Source organism: Lepus europaeus, chromosome 18 (genome assembly GCF_033115175.1).
Source record: "Lepus europaeus isolate LE1 chromosome 18, mLepTim1.pri, whole genome shotgun sequence".
NCBI lineage: Eukaryota > Metazoa > Chordata > Mammalia > Lagomorpha > Leporidae > Lepus > Lepus europaeus.
The window spans coordinates 64172155-64190375 of record NC_084844.1 but is presented as its reverse complement, the minus strand read 5'-3'; the positions used below and the strand labels follow the sequence as shown (position 1 = coordinate 64190375).

Sequence of the window (18221 nt, the reverse complement as noted above, 5' to 3'; positions counted from 1 at the left end):
GTTGGCTTTAATCACACAACCTCAACTCCCAAACCCTTGTGTTTCCTTCTCTTACCAATTCCTATATAATCTTTTACTCTTTCTTTGCTTATTGCTTCATGAATCTTTCTTCTCCAAGTCTGACTCATGTCCCATGTCAACCATGCTTTGTGGCCCTAAACTGCGGTATGGCCCCAGGGAAACTCCTGAGCTAAGCCTGTAGAATTTGCTTTGCTACCTTTTATCCCAGTTTTCTTATCTCTTTTCCTCTCTTCCTCTCCCCAGCCTGGCCCAGCAGCCCCTGGGTGACAGCCAGGGCCTCCTAGGAGGGGGAGCAGCTCCCCGCAGAGCACTCCCATAATCAAGGCGCAATCAGCACTAATCAGCATTCTTGAAATACACCCAACTGGATGGGGAAGCAGGTGAATGCGGCCGGCTTGCTCAGTGGCAATCAGAGGCAGTGACTTTGGATCTGTGGCAACAATAGCTCTTTGCATGCCAGGGGACTTTGCTGTGCTCTGCTGAGCCCACCACTGATGGGAAACAGAAACACCCCCTTGGGCCTACAGCTGCCCTGGCTGGGGGCAGGGGCTGTGCAGGTGCCAGGTCCAGCTGCCTGCAGGGTGAGGTCCATGCACTCCAGCACCACTACTGAGCACCTACTGTGCACTGGGTGCACCTGACGCTACCTTGGGGGGAGGTGGGCTATGTTCTGTAGTGACTGGAGGAGGGGCTCCCTGTAGGTTGCTTGGCAGAGAAGTGGCTGATCTGAGGCAGCAGCCCCATCTGTCACTCCCAGCTGTGTCTGTTGCTTTAAGGGCTGGAGGTCTGTTGAGACACTGTCCCAGGTCATTGTAAACCCACACCTCCAGGACCCTCCTAGACCTTGCAAAAATAGGGCTTACCAATCCCGAGTGGCAGAGGGGGCCCAGCAAGGCTGCAGAGGGTGGTGAGTGGAGTTGTCCTAGGTCACGGCAGAGTTGTGACGTCACTGAGCCCTGAGCTTCCTCAAAGGCCCATCCCTGCACCCATGCCTTCCCGCCAGGGTCCTTCTGAGTGAGGCTGGGTACTTGGAGATTCCCTGGGCCAGGTGCTATGGGGTGCTGGAGGGCCAGCCTTGCTCCCCCTTCTGTGGGAGGGCACCCCCAATTTCCCCCAGGGTGGTAGCACTCAGGCCCCCACAGGTGAGGCTGGGAGTGCTCTGGCTGTAGCCACCCAGCTATGATGAGAAGTCACAGGGCTGGTGGGGAGGGGGCTGCACGGGAGGTGGCAGGGTGGGAGGGTGGGGAGGGGGGACCATGCTGCAGGCCAGTGACAGTGGAAGGTTGAAGGTCGGCGCAGCAGCTGGGGATGGAGGGAGGGGTGAGCCTGAGGGTCACAGGAGGTGGAGGAGTGCGGCTCAGGGCTCAGGAGCGAGGGGTGGGTGGTGACATGGTTCCTACCTGGGCCGCCCAGGCCCGCACACCACTTGTCTTCCGGGCCCCCTTCCAGACCCCCACAGCTGGGGTGAGCCTTCCCCTTGCTCCCAGGTGACAAGAGCCCCCTGCCAGGCTCCCAGCTGCCAATCAAGCCCCATGCAGCCACTGGAAGGGCTCCATTAAGAGATCAGCACATGTCCCTCTCTGCCCCCACCCCCATCAATGGCTGCAAAAGCCCCGAGGCCCCCCTGACCTCATCACCGCCGTCACTGTCATATCGCCTTCTGCCACTTACCCTGGTTCATCTTGCTCTGGCCTTCTGGCCTCCTAGCTGAGCCGTGAGCACTACAGAGATGCTTCTGCCCCAGGGCCTTTGCACATGCTGCTTCAGCACCTGCAGCCACAGGTTCCCTCCCTCACCTGCCCAGCGATACCTTCCCCACCCAGCCCATCTGAGGTCCCAGCTGCGCCCTCTCCGCCACCTTTTCCGGGCTCTCCCCCTCTCCCCCTGCTTTATTTTAGTCACATCATTTTACCGTCATCTGCCATCCTCAAAGCCGGCATTGTCCTGTCTCCTTTCACTCAGCGCCAGCTGCTTCGGTGTCCAGTCATGACGTGGTTGGACAGTGGTGGTGGGGGTCCCAGGAGAGGAACTTGGTGGGAGAGACTGAGTTTGAGTCATGATGGCCAAAACCACAGGGCCATCCAGGTGGCAGCCAGGGGGGCAGGTGCCCGTCTTGGTTTCCTCATCTGTCCACTGGGCTGAGCATCCCAGCTCCCAGGGGCATGGGGCACCGGCTGATGGACATAGCAGCTCAGGGAGGCAAGCACTCCACCACACTCAGCCATGGCAATGGTGTGGGGGCAGCTCCTACTGCCTCCTACCCCTCCCCCAGCCTACCACAGGAGAACTGCGTCCCCCTCCTGCCATGCCTAGGTTGTTGCCAGGGGCCAGGAGAGTTTTTTTGCAAAATAGCTTCCAGGGCTCTGCTTTGGGGATTGGGAGCCCCAGAGGTGTCCTTTGTTGAGAAAACAACTCTGTGACACTAAGAAAAGTGCAGAAAACCAGAGCGAGCTGAAATCTCCCTGACTGTTAGTTGTCAGAAATGCAATCAACTCTTCAGGAAGGCATCAATTCATATTCAATAAAATGACTGATTCAGCCATAGATAAATGTTGATAGGGACACGAAGAGCATGGAGCCTTCATAAACTTCCAGTAAAACAGTGCAGACACTATGGACAGTAATTCGGCAGTTTCTCAGCATGTTCTACATGGGACTGTTTATTGACTCAGCAGTTTGTCTCCCAGGTATGCCACTAAAAGATACAAAATCCACATGCCCATAAAGGCTCCCTGCAGTGGTATTCATGAAAGCCAAATATGAAAGCAACTCAAATACTAATATGTGAGAAAAACAGTGTGCAGTATATCTTTTATAATGGCATAGAATTTGGCAATAAAAATTAATTAAGAAATGAAAGACCACAAAAATAGTGAAACTCAAAATAATTCTTTTTTAAAAAAAGAGAATTAGTAGCAAAACCCCACACATCGTAGCATCTACAAAAATGGGAAAAAACTGAGTTTGGAGCTTATAGTGATGTTTCCAGCTGACTTGGATGAGAAAGCAATAAAGAACTGCTCAAAGGGAGATCTGAAAACTCTGAATGTGGTGAGAACCATAAATAATAAACACACAAGTAACAGAATGAGTATATGCCTTCAAAAGATTTGTCCTTAAGATAAAGAGTCAAAGCATAGAAAAAATTGAATATAAGAAAATAAAAAAGTGTAGCTTTAAGGTTTATTTTAGAGGTCTACCTGTATGCCTATTGGTGTATGTGAATTATATACAGGGCAAATCTAAGACTATTTTTTAAAGATTTATTTATTTATTTGAAAGCCAGAGTTACACAGAGAGAGGACAGGCAGAGAGAAGCAGAGATCCTCCACCAGCTGGTTCACTTCACAATTGGCCACAATAGGAGGAGCTGTGTTGATTCAAAGCCAGGGGCCAGGAACTAGCAGCTTCTTCCTGGTCCCCATGCAGGTGCAGGGGCTCAGGGACTTGGGCCATCCCCTACTGGTTTCCCAGGCCATAGCAGAGAGCTGGATCAGAAGTGGAGCATCTGGGACTCAAACCGGTGTCCATATGGGAAGCTGTGGTGCAGGCATTAGCTTTACCTACCACACCACAGGCTCCAAACTAATAATTTTTTTTTTTTACCATGCTATCTGCTGCCCTGCCCCACCCAGTATTTTACTTCCAATTCTTTTAAAATTATCAATATGACTAATCAAATCTCTGTGAATCATTGACTTATATTCTGAGTAATTATGGAGATTGACAATAATTATGATGCAATTTTGTTTTAGAGCCAGAGTGAAGAATTTAGAACACTGTGAGAATGGCAATGAATTCAGAGTAGTGTTTTTTACACTACTTGGCTATTAAAAATAAAGTTTAAGCAAATATTTCTTCTAAAGTGTTTTTAGTGAGTATTAGAAATCCTGATTCAGACCTGTTGCTAGTTAAATATGTTCACTGTCCCACCTTGGAGAAATGAAATGTGTACATTATACTCGCATGCAAAGTTGGTTAGTAGACTCTGTAATGCCCTTCCAAAAGCTTATTGACAGCATTTTGCCTTCATTTGGAAAATTAATGAAAGTGAAAGATACTTACATATGTGTGGATTACCCATGAGAACAGCTCTAAACTTCACTATCTGAAACCTCAATGATCAGAGTTGTCTTCATTTTGACTGTTTTGCCTTGGATTTCTTTCCCTTTTACTAGGATAAATGTCTTTTCCAATGAGGGCTGGGTTAGATTAGCACTTTTCTACAAAAGATTCCAGATTTCTAAGTGTTTATTAAGGTAGTGATGGGGTCTGTGTGCTTGGGTCACAATTTGAAAGAACACAATTGATGTAGGGCATGTAACTAAACTGTTAACATTATTGTCATTAGCAGTATTGCTAAGTATTTTCTTTTTGTCTTATTGTTCCTCATTTTATTCTTGGCTTTTGATGTTTTGAAAATTTACAGCAGAAAACCATAAAAAACTATGGACTGTTGCATTTGAAGGTTTATGTATTTATTTTAAATTTCATGCTTGTAAACAGTGCTGGTATTTCTTTTGCTTTGTTTTTAAGTACAATTGAATTTCACAATGAAGCGACAGCTGGCAATGCATGTACCTCAGCATAGACAGGCAATCTAAACAGTAAAGTTGGGTACTCTGGGTTTATTGCTATACAGTGCCAAGTCCCTTTGAAAGAATTGATGACAAACATCTTTAGCTTCCAGTCAGTGAAATTTCTGTCTTAAAAGTCCAAAATTTTGAGGCCAGCACAGTGTCTTTGTGGGTAAAGTTGCTGCTTGTAGTGCTGGCATCCCATATAAATCCTGGGTTGAGTTCCAGATGCTCCACCTCTGATCCAGCTCCCTCTAATGCACCTGGGGAAGCAGTGGAAGGTTGCTCAAGTACTTGGTCCCTGTACCCACAAGGGAAACCCAAAAGCTGCTGGATTCTGGCTTCAGATTTGCTCATTTCCAGCTATTGTGGCCATTTTTAGGAGTGAACCAGCAGATAGAAGATCTCCCTCTCTCACCATCTGTAACTTTGCCTTTCAAGTAAATACATAAATCTTTGAAAAATGAAATAGTCCAGAATTTAACAACTGCAAATGTACTGTTTTATTTCTTTTTAATCATAACGTACGACCTTAAAACAAGTCAGACAAGACTCACTTTCTATATGGATGGTACAAAAACCACAAGGGATTCAGAGGAGATTGCTTAGCATATATAAACTAGGGCGCATTGAGAAGATTTTAGAACATGGAATTGAAAGATAAGCATTTCTGCAAACATATTTAAATCTATGCATAGTTTTCTCATAGTACATTTTTCTATCAACATTTAAGACTCATCAGATTGCATCATGAAAACACAGTATTACTTTTTTCCAATATAAGAACATTATATCAACATCACAGTCATCTGATTTCATGAATATTTATTGTTGTTCAGCCATGCATTTCTTTACAACTTAATGAGCAATAATTACTTCATTTTTTCCACAGGTCAGACATGTCCAAGAAACAAAGAAGGCCAAATGACTGGGTCATTTCTTTGCTCATTATTAAAAGCGATTAAGGAAACATAAGTAAAAGTCACACAAATATGGCCGGCGCTGTGGCTCACTAGGCTAATCCTCCGCCTTGCAGCGCCGGCACACCGGGTTCTAGTCCCGGTCGGGGCACTGGATTCTGTCCCGGTTGCCCCTCTTCCAGGCCAGCTCTCTGCTGTGGTCAGGGAGTGCAGTGGAGGATGGCCCAAGTCCTTGGGTCCTGCACCCCATGGGAGACCAGGAGGAAGCACCTGGCTCCTGACATCGGATCAGCGCGGTGCGCCGGCCACAGCGCGCCAACCGCGGCGGCCATTGGAGGGTGAACCAACGGCAAAAGGAAGACCTTTCTCTCTGTCTCTCTCTCACTGTCCACTCTGCCTGTCATAAAAATAAAAAAAATAAAAAAAAAGTCACACGAATAATCTACTTCAGGAATTAAAACAGAATCGTTCTTTTGTAGAAACTATAGTCTTTACCAACCTACTTAGAGAAATGTGTGAAATTCTTGAGTAAAATTCTGACTACCTAGATCAAAATCTACCATCTTTTGAAAATCAAATTTCCAAAACACAAATATAACATAAAATAGCAAAACTTATACATAGACCAGGTACGTTAAATCACATTTTGAAAACTGAAACCAAGAAAAAAAGCTAAACAATCAAAATTTCAGGCCCATGCTTACAGGTATATTTCAAACTTCTAAGGAAGAAAAAGGAAACCTGTTTCCCAAACCTATGCAAATGGAAATAAGCAGAGAATATTTTTAATTTCTTTCGGAAAATCAGCATTACGTCGATGATGATGCAAGTGTACCAGGAATAATTGAAATAATTCTTAAAAGTATACCTTTCATAAACAGATACAAATATTCTAAGCAAAGTATTATTATTTTTTAATTTTAATTTAAAATTTATTTGAGAAATGCAGAGACACCCCACCACCACCCTTCCCACCTGCTGGTCCAGGCCCCCACCACCCCTCCCACCTGCTGGTCCGGGCCCCCAAATGCCCAAAACGGACGCCCTATCCCCTGAGGGCGGGGCGGGGCCTTCTGCTCTGGCCTTTCTAACCCCGGAGGGTGGGGCGGGGCGGGGCCATCTACTCTGGTTGCTCAATCCCGGGAGGGTGGGGCGGGGCCGCCTGTTCCGGCCACACCTGACCCCGCCCTCACCTCCCCCACCCAGGCAGGTGCTCCGCGACTACAACTGCCTGCAGAAGCTGCTGCAGCACCTGACCTCACTCAGCCTGACCATCGTGAGCAACGCGTTCGGCACGCTCTGGAACCTGTCGACCCGCTGCGCGCAGGACCAGGAGCTGCTGTGGGACCTGAGCGCCGTGGGCATGCTGCGCAACCTGGTGCACTCCAGGCACAAGATGATCGCCATGGGCAGCGCCACGGCCCTGCGCAACCTGCTGGCCCACCGGCCCGCCAAACATCAGGCGGCCGCCACCGCCGTGTCCCCCAGCACCTGCGTGCCCAGCCTCTACGTGTGCAAGCAGCAGGCGCCGGAGGCGGAGCTCGACGCCCAACATCTGGCGCAGGCGCTCAACCACCCGGAGAAGCAGGCCCTGCCCGGGGCCAGGCGGCAGTCAAGAAGCCGCTGCCGCCCCTGCCGCACCTGGACGGGCTGGCGGGGGACTACACCTCCGACTCGGTCTGCTTCGACGACGACGACGCGCCGTCCCTAGCCACCGCCACCGCCGAGCCCACCAGCCCGGCCGTGCTCTCCCTCTTCCTGGGCAGCCCCTTCCCGCAGGGCCAGGCGCTGGCCCGCACCCCGCCAGCCCCCCGCGGCGAGGCTGCCTTGGCGGCCAAAGCCAAGCTGGCGCTGGCAATGGCGCGGATCCACTGTCTGGTGGAGGACATCTTGGCCTTGCACACCTTGTCTGATGACAGCTTCAGCCTCAGCTCCAGGGACCACGGGCAGGAGGCGCCGAGGGAGGGCCAGGCGCAGTCCAGCTCGCCCTGGGGCGGCCCCAAGGGTGGCCGGCAGGAAGCAGGGGGCTGGGTGCACGCCCTGCTCTGGCTCAAGGCGGCCCATGCCAGCCTGTCCAACGACAGCCTCAACAGCGGCAGCACCAATGATGGCTACTGCCCGCGGGAGCACAAGCGGCCCTGCCCGCTGGCCGCTCGGCCCGATCTCGACCTGAGGGGCAGCCAGGCCTAGGGCCCACCCGGGACGCCGCCGGCGCCGACGCCCGCGTGGGCACCATCAAGCTGTCGCCCACCTATCAGCCCGTGCTGCCGCTGGAGTCCGCGGGCAGGGCAGGCGCCCCCCCCCCCCCCGGCGGCCCCAAGGCGCCCCCCGCGGCCCGGAAGCAGGCCTGGCTGCTGGCAGAGGGCCTGAGCCAGGTGCCTGAGAAGCTGGGGGCCGCCAGGCCGGCCGCGGCCAGCAGGGCGCTGCAGAGGCTGGTGGCGCAGTAGGGGCCCCTCTCGCTGTCCCGCTGCAGCTCGCTGTCCTCGGTCGGACGCCCGGGCCCCAGCGAGGCCAGAGACCTGGACAGCGACTCCTCCCTCCAGGGCCTGGAGGAGGCCGGCCCCGAAGAGGCGGAGCTTGACGGGGCGTGGCGTGGGCCGGGGGCCGCCTCCCTACCCGTCGCCATCCCGGCGCCCCGGCGGGGCCGAGGTCTGGGCCTGGGCGTGGAGGACGTCACGCCGTCCAACTCTTCTGAGAACTGTGTGCAGGAGATACCGCTGGTGCTGAGCCGCTGCAGCTCCGTGAGCTCCCTGGGCAGCTTCCAGAGCCTGTCCATCGCCAGCTTCATCCCCAGCGGCCCTTGCAGTGGGCTGGGCAGCGGCACAGTGAGCCCCAGCGAGCTGCCCGACAGTCCCGGGCAGACCATGCTGCCCAGCCGCAGCAAGACGCTGCAGGCCGCGTGGCCCGGCCAGCCCGAGAGCAGCCAGTTCAGCCTGCGGTGGGAGAGCTACGTGAAGCGCTTCCTGGACATCGTCCACTGCCGCGAGCGCTGCCGCCTGCCATCCGAGCTGGACGCTGGCAGCGTCCGCTTCACTGTGGAGAAGCCGGACGAGAACTTCTCCTGCGCCTCCAGCCTCAGCCCGCTCGCCCTGCACGAGCACTAGGTGCAGCAGGACATGGAGCTGCGGCTGCTGCCGCCCTCCTGCCCAGACTGCGGCGTCTGGCGTCTGTGGTGGTGGCGGTGGTGCCGGGCAACGCCGGTGAGAAGAAGCCGCAGGACGCCAAGAGGGGCCGGCGCCCGCAGGCTCCGGGACCCGCATGGCCGCGGACCAGGAGCTGGAGCTGCTGCGCGAGTGCCTGGGGGCGGTCGTGCCCGCGCGGCTCCGCAAGGTGGCCTTGGCGCAGGTGCCCGGCCGCCGGGCGCTGCCCGTCCCGGTCTACATTCTGGTGCCCACCCCGGCCCGGGAGGACGACTCGGCCGAGGGCACGCTGGTCAACTTCTCCAGCGCCGCGCCACTCAGCCACTAGACTGCAAGGGCCCCCCCCCCCCCCCAAGGAGCAGCCCCGGGGCCCGCAGGACAGGGGCCGGCCCCGCGCCCCTGGGGGCCCCCAGAAGCCACGCGCTGCTCAGAAGGTAGTGGCGGACAGTGATCTACGTGCCCAGCCCGGCCACCCGGCCCCACCCCAAAGCTGTCCCTGGCCCCCGCGCCACACCGAGGTAGGCAGCGGAGACCCCCAGCTTGGCACAGCCAGCAGCCGCAGGCAAGGCGCCAGCGCCCGGGAAGCAGAGCTCTCTGAGCCTGCACAGGCCAGGCAAGATCTCCGAGCTGGCGGCAGTGAGCCACCCCCGCCCCCAGGAGCGCCACGCCCCCCTGCTCCTCTGTCCAACACCCCTTCTTCAAGCTCCTCCCAGACCTCGCCCGCCTCTCAGCCTCTGCCCAGGAAGTCGCCCCCCGCCACCCCAGCTGCAGGGTCTCTGCCCGGCCCGGCAGCCCCGCGCGTGCCAAGCACAAGACCTAGAAGTCGCCTGTCCAGATCCCGTTCAAGCAGAGGCCGGCCAAGCGCGGGGCGCCGCCGCTGGCCAGACCTGCCCCAGAGCCGAGCCCCAGAGGCCGCGAGGGGGTGGCGGGGGCGCGTGGGGCCGACTGGGCCTGGTGCGTGGGGCCTCCGCCCGCTCCAGCGGCAGCGAGTCCTCGGACCGCTCAACTGACCTTCATCAAGAAGTCGCCTGGCTTACTGCCTTGCCGGCGCATGGAGCTGTCCTCCGCCGCCGCCTCCGTCGCCTCCGCCTCCACCTCCCAGGGCGCGTCGCCCCGCCGCGGACGGCCGGCGCTCCCCGCCATCTTCCTCTGTTCTTTGCGCTGTGACGAGCTGAGGGCGGCCCCCTGGCAGCAGCCGACCCGGCCAGGGTCCGGTCCCGGCCCCAGCACATGCGCGCTCCGGCGCAGCAGCTCCAAGAGCCCGTCGCGCCTTCCAGTGCGCACGCCCCCCGCGCTACCCCTCTTCAAGCGCTACTCCTCCCAGCCCCACATCAGCATGGCCCAGCCACTGCCCAGGGTGGTCGCGCCAGGCACGATGTGGCGGCGCATCCGGGATGAGGCGTCGCACACATCCCGCGCAGCACCCTGCCCTCCTCGGCCCTGCTGCTCCGGGGCCACCCGCCGCCGCGGAAGACCTGGGACGCGCAGTGCAGATGGAAGAGGTGGCCCAGTCCTAGACCAACGCAAGCACGTCCCCGAGCCTGGGGAACCCGGAGCAGCCCCCGCCCCAACCAGCGCCCCTGCCGCCCTCCTGGGCAGCGAAGTGGATGAGCCGGTCCCGGCCAAGGGCCCTGCCCCCGCGCCCTTTGCCCAAGAGGGCTTGGGTATCGCCTTGGGGGGCTTCCCTGCCAGCCTGTAGGGCCACTGAGGATCAGCGGCCACTTGGCAGCCTTCCCTCCACCCACCCTCCTGTTCCTCACGCCGCCCTGCAGCATCTGTCCCATGTGTACATAGCGCGCCACCCGCCAGCACCCCATGTAAAGCCGCCGGCTGGCGGAAGGACCACATACCCTGCATCAGTGTTGCACAACTTTAAAAAACAGAGCTGTCCAGTTGCCTCTGCTGCATGAGTGGGGCAGATGTGGGCCTCCCACACCGGCCACGAGCAGGGAGGCCAGCGGTCCCCACTGGCCCAGGAAGACTGTCCCACTGGGACGTCTCTGTCCAGCTCCGTCCTTGGCTGTGGCCCAGACTCTGTCAGGTCCGACAGTGCCTAGTGGGCTGGGGAGTCTCTGCCCCGGCTGAGAGGCTGTGGCTGGGGTCTCTGAAGCTCAGGCAGCGGAAGAGAAACTCCTGTGGCCCTGGGGCTCAGTCCTGCCCCCCAGGATGCAGGGACACCTTCCCAGGGACAGAGGCCCTGCCAGCCCGTGGACGCTCGGCTGTCCCCCACATCAGCCTCTCCCGCAGTGATGAAGGGGAGGCTCCTGCCCAGGAGTGGCAGCATGAGGCCTGCGGGGCCCCGCCAGGGCTGCCGGCTCCTCCTCTCAGCCAGGGAGTGGTGCGCTGATCCAGCGCCAGGCAAGGGAGCAGAGTGGCCCCATGAGATGGGCAGAGTCCGCTGGGGGGAGGTGGTCTCAGGCGCCCATACAGGGTCCAGCCTGTGCCGGGGGCGGGGAAGGGCGCAGGTCAGCCAGAGGAGGTAGCGGCAGAGGCGTCGGGCAGCACTAAGCGCATCACGTGGCCAACGTCCAGTTCCAGCTTGGCGCCGGCTCACTGCAGGCCCTGGCACTGCTGCCTCAGCCCCTCACCTGCCCGCTGCAGCCATACGTTGGCGGTCACTTAGGCCTGGCTCTGCTGGTACAGCCGCTCCCTCTGAGCCTCGGGGTCCTCACTCCTCCTGGGGTCTCCTGGGGGGTCTGGGACAGCATGAGGGAGCATCAGTCACAAGGGAGCCCCCAAGACCAGAGCCACCCAGCAGGAGGGAGCCAAGCCTGGGGACGCAGGCACCTGCATACCCCACCCCTGCACAGCACAAGCCCACCCCGGGTGGCCTAGGTGCCCCACAGTCACTCTCGGGGGCCCACGCGTGACCTGGCGTCTCACACGCCAGCCAGCTGAAACATACCAGTCTCAATAGCGGGGTCCCTGCCACCCACCCAGAGCTCTAGGTCCCCAGATCCCCATCTCGCACATTGTTCTAGAAATGCTCTCCTCCACAATGATGGAAACAGCAGGGCCCACACCAAGGCCACCGGCAGCTGCTCTCCCTGGCAGCCAGCAGGAAGCCGGATGGGACACAGAGCAGCCTGGATCACAGGCGGCGGCTTTGCCCACCACACGACAGCCATGGCCCCTCTAAGAGCCCCGTCCCCAAGGAGGGCCAGGGCCAAGGGAGGCCCAAGAGATGGACAGGGCCCACTGGGGGTGGGGAGCTGGCCCTGGGTACCTACATAGCCCAGCTGGCACCCAGGCCTGGAAGAAGGGGCCCAGGTCAGCCCAAGGCAGTGGAATGCAATTTGTTTTTTTGCCAAATGGGCTGTGGCACTTCCTAGGCAGATGCACCTGGAGCGATACTGCATGGGGGGTTGAGGGGAAGCGTGGCTGTGACCCTCAGAAGCAGCAATGGGATGGCAGTGTGCTGACACACATGGTCCACAATCCCCACACACACATGTGGTCCACGACCTCCCATGCAGTCTAGGGCCAGAACAGCAGCAGGAAGCAGGCAGCCTGGTGCCACCTGGTCAGCGAACACATTTTGCTGAAATGAGGGAGTGGGTCCACTCCTGTGGCATTACAGCCACCAGCTCCTCCCTGGCCAAGGCTGGGAACCTGGCCTCGAACCCTGGCCTGATGCCTGCTCACTACAGGTGACTCGCAACAGACAAAAGGCAGCCGGTGACTGAAAGGCAGCTCAGCACAGGCTCTGTCAGGTGCCCTGTCCCACAGAACCTCCAGCTGATGGCAGCAGTCTGCGGCGATGCCAAGAAGCCCTGAGTCACACAGAGCCTGGCACGGAATGTGGTAGTATGGCTGGGGTTGTTTAATTCATCTGACAGTAGAGATAGAGATAGAGATAGAGATAGAGATAGAGATAGAGATAGAGATAGAGATAGAGATAGAGATAGAGCTAGAGCTAGAGAGAGAGAGAGAGAGAGAGAGAGAGGGAGGGAGGGAAGAGGAAGGAAGGGAGGGAGGAAGGGAGAGATGGAGGGAGGGAGGGAGGGAGAGATCCTCTATTTGTGGTTCACTCCCCAAATGGCCACATCAGCCGGGGCTGAGCCAGGCCAGAGCCAGGTGCTCCCTCTGGATCCTACGCGGGCACAGGGCCCCAGTATAACTTAATTCTAAAAAGTAGGCTCCTGGGGCCAGCACTGTAGCGTAGCAGTAAAGCTGCCGCCTGTGACTCTGGCATCCCATGGGGCGCCAGTTTGAGTCCCGGCTGCTCTACTTCTGATCCAGCTCTTTGCTGTGCCCTGGGAGAGCAGTGGAGGATGCCCCACGTGCTTGGGCCCCTGCATCTGCGTGGGAGACCCAGATGGAGCTCCTGGCTCCTGGTCAGCCCAGCTCTGGCCGCTGCAGCCATTTGGGGAGTAAACCAGCGGACGGATCTCCCTCTGTCTCTGATGTCTTTTTGAAAAAATAAAGAGAAAGAAGAGTAGGTTCCCATAGAATCCTCAGGCCTTGGTCCAAGGGGCCTGTCCAGGGAGGGTGGGTGCGGCATTCTAGGTCCGTCTGGGCCCAGGGCTCAGTATAGCTGAGCACCTCACAGAGACCACAGAATCCACCCCGATCCTGCATGCGGAACCCTGTCCTTGCACACCCCACTTAGCTCCACCCCGGCCAGGCCGGAGACCCCTGCGACCCCCACCACGGCTCCTGTCCCGCAGCATGCTCCCCCTCCGTTAATGGGGCCAACGCCTTCCTCAGCCCCATGCCCATGCAGCATGGGACACATGGTCCTGCCCCAGCCACCATTCCTGGGGCCTCGGGGCCACCTCCTGCCCTGCCCCGGCCTGAGCCCCCTACCTTCCAGGGCCAGCGCGGTGAAGACAAGGTCTTGGCCCGTGCTCCGTGCACGTCCTCCGGGAACTGCTCCACTGTGGGCGGCGCTGGGCTCATGGGCAGCACCATGAATTTCTTGGCCTTGGATCTCATGACTGCAGGTGGCAGATGAGGCCGTCACAAGGCGTGTCTCCATCGCGGCCACTGCCCGGTGAGGCCATGCGCATCTGGGGAGCCCGCCTTGCCCTGACTGCAAGGGGTCACGGGGAGCCAGGCTGCGACCCTGCCCGGGCCTCCTGGTCCCGGCGAACCACAGTAGCCAGCCCACGATTCATGGGGACCACAAAGTATTATTATAATAAATGAAATGATATAGGGAAACATAATAGATCGATCACAAGCAAGAGATAAAAAATACAAGAGTTGTCAAGATTCCCAAAACAGCCATCCAAATAGGTGAAAAATGCAAAAAGACAATCATGTGACTGTTTAGATTACATGTTGAAAATATTTAATAAAATTCAGCCTCTAATGAAAAAAAACTTACTCTCAGTGGAAACAAACAGAAAGTAACTTCTTCAATCTGATCAAGATTAAAAGAAAGTTACAAAAACCAACACAACTAATACAGAATCATTGAAAGCTTTTCCCTGGATGTAAGCCTACACCCAGATGCCACCACTATTTCTTTTCAACTTTCTGTTGTAAGGGTAATCAGGGAATAAAATGGCAAAAAATGTGTAGAGTTCAATTTATAAAGAATGAAATTGTGTGTGTATATATATATATATATATATATACATACACACAAAGAATTATATAGGATGACACATAAGTAGCTAGATAATTTATAAAATCTATTAATAAATACAACTGATACATAAATTTAACAATATTACTGGAAAGATTAATGCATAAAATCCACTAATTACTAAGTACCAGCAAGAAACAAACAGAAAATAATATTAAAGGGCAAGAGGCAGACTAGAAAACAAATATCTAGGAGAGATGAAAAAAAGAATTGAATTTGTAATATCTGTAAACATTCTTAATATTAAAAACCCCACAGAGAAATGAGTCAGCAATATGAAGAAAACGAAAGAGACCAAAGCCAATAAATAGCCAATAGTCTCTTAACTCACCCTAAGCAGGTTACTGCAGCCTCCAGGTGGGATTCTCCCAGGTAGACCTGTGGGGAGGCAGGAGGGTCCCAGCAGGTGGCAGGATCCCACTGGTGAAAGGGTGCAGCCCTGGAGGAGGCCCTTGGCACCTGAATCCAGGCCTCATCTCTCTACCATCTGGAGTGGCCTGGAGTACACGTCCCTGCTTTAAAGATGCTGATTTGTTGTGACTTCTGGGTCCTGTGTGCTGACGGCTATGTGAGCTGTCCAATCAGGCACGGTGACATCACTGCCACATAATCACATTGGATTGTGACACCATAGAGTTCCAAATTCCTGGAGGAGAGAGGTCCAAGGAGGGGTCTCTGCCGCTGGGAGACTCAGGAGCTAGTGCGGCATCTGCTGTTCTCTGACCTTTTCCACCACAACACAGCCCATCTTGGACACCTGGGAATGGTAAGTGTGTGGGGCCAGGTGTCCAGAGTGGGGGAAGGGGAAGCTGGTGGTACCTGATCGCAGGATGCGGGGCATCTCTGGAACCTTGGGCCAGCTCAGTTTAATGGCTGGGGGGGCTCTCACAGGACACATCAAGACTGGTGACCCCTGCCGCTTGGAGCATATGCTCCAAACACAAAAAATATACACATATGGCCAAACACAAAAAACTCATGAGGATTGAAGTAAAGCTACCACCTGCACTGCCAGCATCCCATATGGGCACAGGTTTAAGTCCCAGCTCCTCCACTTCCAATCCAGCTCTCTACTGTGGCCTGGGAAAGCAGAAGATGGTCAAAATCCTTGGGCCCCTGCACCCATGTAGGAAGACCTGGAGGAAGCTACTGGCTCCTGGCCTCAGATTGGTGCAGCTCTGGCCATTGCAGCCAATTGGGGAATGAGCCAGCAGATGGAAGACCTCTCTCTCTCTCTCTCTCTCTCTCTCGCTCTCTCTGCCTCTCCTCTCTGTATGTAACTGTGATTTTCAAATAAATAAATAAATCTTTAAAAAAAAGTTCCATTAACCTGAAGGTCATGTGAGAAACAGGATACCCTGGGACTCCACTGGACACACCCTGGTCCTTGAGCCCATCTCCTTGAAATAAGCACTGGTGCTAAACAAATAAAATAAATAAATAAATAACTGTTATCAAAATTTGCTTTCTGTATTCCTTTCCATGCTGAAGAACTTCAAAATTAAATGACATGATACAAGAAACTGTTTAGAATTCAAGAGCTTTATTAATATAAGTTTGTTATAAATGAGAATACAGTATATGCTTTCAATACATAGGGAGGGGCCAGCACTGTGGCATAGCAGGTAAAGCTGCCAACTGCAGTGCCGGCATCCCATATGGGTGCCGCTTCAAGTCCCAGCTGCTCCCCTTCCAATCCAGTTCTCTGCTATGGCCTGGGAAGGCAGTAGAAAATGGCTCAGGTGCTTGGACCTCTGTACCCACATGGGAGACCTGGAAGAAGCTCTTGGCTTCGGATCAGTGCAGCTCTGGCCATTATGGCCATCTGGGGAGAGAACCAGTGGATTGGAAGACCTCTCTCTGTAACTCTGCCTTTCAAATAAATAAAGATTTTAAAAAATACATAGGGAAAAATACATTTTTGGAATAATGATTCGCAAGAAAAACACTTGTGAAAAAGGTTTCTTTTTCCAAACATGGAAACATCATGACTTCAGAGAAAATATCCATAGACTCAAAATGATTGCATTGGGAGTTATGACTATTGATTATAAAAGGAATTTTATCAAAGTACAGAATTTAAAGGGAGGGCACATGTTCAAGGTCCAACACAGAAGAGAGGTGGGGAGCTATAGGAAGTTCAGCAGGCTAAGGTCTATAGTGGCCTTATGCAATGGGGATGTTTATAAGGGGGAAAGGAGACTGCAAAAGTCACTTTAAATATGTTTATAAGCAAAAGTCTTTATCCCATATCATGTGAAAAGAAGAAATGTGACCAACTGACAATTTTTCAGGAAACCTGATCTTGAGTTAAGGGAGATTAGTGATATTTTGATGAGAAAATGAAATGTTCAGAAAATTCTGAAAAACTCTTTAAAAAAAAGAGATTTATTCCTTTATTTGAAAGGCAGAGTTAGAGGGGAGAGAGCAAAAAGAGGAGGAAGAAGGGGAGATAAAGAGCAAGAGAGAGAGAGAAGCAAAAACCTCCATCCACTTGTTCACTCCCCAAATGGCTGCAACAGCCGGGACTGGGCCAGGCCAAAGCCAGTAGCCAGCAGCTTCTTCTGGGTTTCCCATTGGGTAGAAGAGGCCCAAAAAGAATTGGACCATCTTCCACTGCTTTCCCAGGAGCACTAGCAGAGAGCTGGATGGGAAATGGAGCAGCTGGGATTCAAACTGGTGCCCGTGTGGAATGCTGGCACTGCATGTGGTGACTTAACTTTCTATGCCACAGTGCCAGCCCCTTGAGCAAGTCTTAATGCCCACTTGCTAACACTGGTTCTTTACTGTGATAAGTAAAATTAAATAACACTTATAGGTCATTTTCTACTAAAATGCGAGAAAGTTAATATGTACATGCTTTCAATGCATAGGAAGGGGCCAGCACTATGACATAGCAGGTAAAGCTGCCAACTGCAGTGCCAGCATCCCATATGGGTGTCGGTTCAAGTCCCAGCTGCTCACTATATTTAAAATTTTACAAACACACTGGGAAGTCTAATGAAATTTAAAGTTGCATTTTCTAGATATTGATATGAAGATATTATATCAGTATATATTCTAACAATACGAAACATTCGGTGATCTACAGCAAGATATACATAATTAGGTCATGTGTTTGTGAGGTGGAGTTCACTTGGGCTAGACTCAACTTATATATCTGGAATTCATCTGGATGGCAGCTAACCTAGGATGGCCTCAGCTTTCCTGACTAGGGCACCTTGGCTCTACATCTGGCTCCATACAAACAGACTCCAAAGCAGAATACAGGCATGACTTTTAGACTATAGAAGGCTTGCTCAGGCATATGGTTATGGCCGTGATAAAAGATCAAGAGCCTGGATGGAGATGTACATGATTTTCCAAATCTCTTCTGTCTGACCTGCACACATCTCACTGTACAAACCAGGAAATGTGGCTGGTATCTAGAGAGGAGTGGGAAGCCACAAGAATGCTCTGTGGCAGCAGACGTGAATAAAGGAGAGCTGAAGAACTGGAGCTGTTACACGCAGTCAATATGCTGCTCACCTGAATTTTCTGATTAGTGACTAACATGTTCCATTAAGCAAGTAAACAAAATGTATTATTATTTATTTATGAATATTTATTTTCTTTTTTTAAAAAAATTGTAATACAAAGGAATTGCAGACCAAAGTCCTATCAAATAAATAATGATTCCCATATTCAAATTTTCAGTAAATTATAAGAAATAGATTTATATTCTAAACACTTTTTTTTTTAAAGTTTGTTTGACAGATAGTGAGAGAGAGAGAGAGACAGAGAAAGGTCTATCTTCCATTGGTTCACCCCTGAAAAGGCTGCCACAGCTGGCACTGTGCTAATCTGAAGCCAGGAGCCAGGTGCTTCTTCCTGGTCTCCCATGTGGGTGCAGGCGCCCAAGCACTTGGGCCATCCTCCACTGCTTCCCCGGGCCACAGCAGAGAGCTTGACTGGAAGAGGAGCAACC

General features: G+C 53.7%; 1 long non-coding RNA gene and 1 pseudogene across 1 annotated transcript; one reads left to right on the top strand and one right to left on the bottom strand.

Annotated features, from left to right (window-relative positions):
- The first annotated feature begins 6545 nt into the window (after nt 1-6545).
- LOC133746902 (adenomatous polyposis coli protein 2-like) lies at nt 6546-10357 on the top strand (annotated as a pseudogene).
- A 59-nt stretch (nt 10358-10416) lies between these two features.
- On the bottom strand, nt 10417-17846 carry LOC133777309 (uncharacterized). Its single transcript, XR_009868518.1, has 3 exons — nt 14586-17846; nt 13468-13598; nt 10417-11354 (listed from the first exon to the last, which is right to left on the bottom strand). It is a non-coding gene; the product is annotated as an uncharacterized LOC133777309 (long non-coding RNA).
- Between the last annotated feature and the right edge of the window lie 375 nt (nt 17847-18221).